Genomic DNA, 1,092 nt, shown 5'->3' on the forward strand with positions numbered 1-1,092 from the left:
ATTGCTTGTTTATTGGCTGGTTCTACTGATTTGACCATGAGAAATTTGGGTGGTTCCTCCATTCAGGGTTGTAAGTGTTTGAATATGGATTGTTGGGCTGCCTCTGGTTGAAGTTTCCTCCATTATTCACATAGTTCATTTATTCTGTGGAGGGTTCATTGAAGCTGTTATATTCTGAATTCATATAACCTCCTCCATAGCTATCCTCATGTTGACTGTTTGTACCAATTACGTTAGCTTGCATTCTGTCAAGTCTCTTTGTGAGCTGATCAAATTGAGCATTTATCATGCTTAGGGCGTTCGCTTCCAGGACTCCTACTGTTCTCCTTGCATTTCCTCTTTCATTTGACCACTCATAATTATGGTATAAAACCCTCTTTAGAAGTTCAAGTGCTTGTGTCATTATTTTCTCCATTAAGTCACCTTCTGCAGCTAAATCAACTTTGCTCCTTGTAGAGGTAGTAACCCATTATAGAAATTTTGTACTAATAGCCAATTCTCTATGCCATGGTGTGGACATTCCCTCTGCAGGTCTTTATATCTTTCCCATGCATCATAGAGTGATTCACCTTCCTTTTTGTCTGAAGGCATTGAGCTCAAGTCTTAGTCTTGCTGTCTTTACAGGTGGAAAATACCTTGCTAGAAAAGCTTGTGAGAGGTTTTTCCAAGCGGTGAACGTTCCAGCTGGTTGAGAAAGTAACCACCTCCTTGCTCTATCTCGAAGGGAGAATGGGAATGCTCTAAGTCTTATGGCTTAATCAGACACTCCATTCATCTTAAATGTGTCACAAAGGGCAAGAAAGCATTGCAGGTGATAATGTGGATCTTCTATTGGTGAACCCACAAACTGGGTTTGTTGAATCATTTGAAGCCATGCTGGTTTTAATTCAAATTTGTTGGCTTCCACTGTGGGTCTAGTGACACTGGGCTAAAATCCTTGGACAGATGGAGCTCCATAGTCTCTTAAGAGTCTTGGTCTGTCATTATTATCGGCCATGGTTGGAATTTCAGGATCTTCTTGATCGTGCTCTTGATGTTTCCTTTTCCTCCTGATGGCTCTCAGAGTTCTGTCTATCTCTGGATCACAGTCCA

At 41.1% G+C, this 1,092-nt stretch overlaps 1 non-coding gene across 1 annotated transcript; it reads left to right on the forward strand.

The window, feature by feature from the left end:
* Positions 1-502: 502 nt before the first annotated feature.
* LOC131181768 (small nucleolar RNA R71) lies at positions 503-610 on the forward strand. Its single transcript, XR_009150246.1, has one exon. It is a non-coding gene; the product is annotated as a small nucleolar RNA R71 (small nucleolar RNA).
* The last annotated feature ends 482 nt before the right edge of the window (positions 611-1,092 follow it).

The sequence above is a fragment of the Hevea brasiliensis genome, chromosome 7 (genome assembly GCF_030052815.1).
Source record: "Hevea brasiliensis isolate MT/VB/25A 57/8 chromosome 7, ASM3005281v1, whole genome shotgun sequence".
In the NCBI taxonomy this organism is placed as follows: Eukaryota; Viridiplantae; Streptophyta; class Magnoliopsida; order Malpighiales; family Euphorbiaceae; genus Hevea; species Hevea brasiliensis.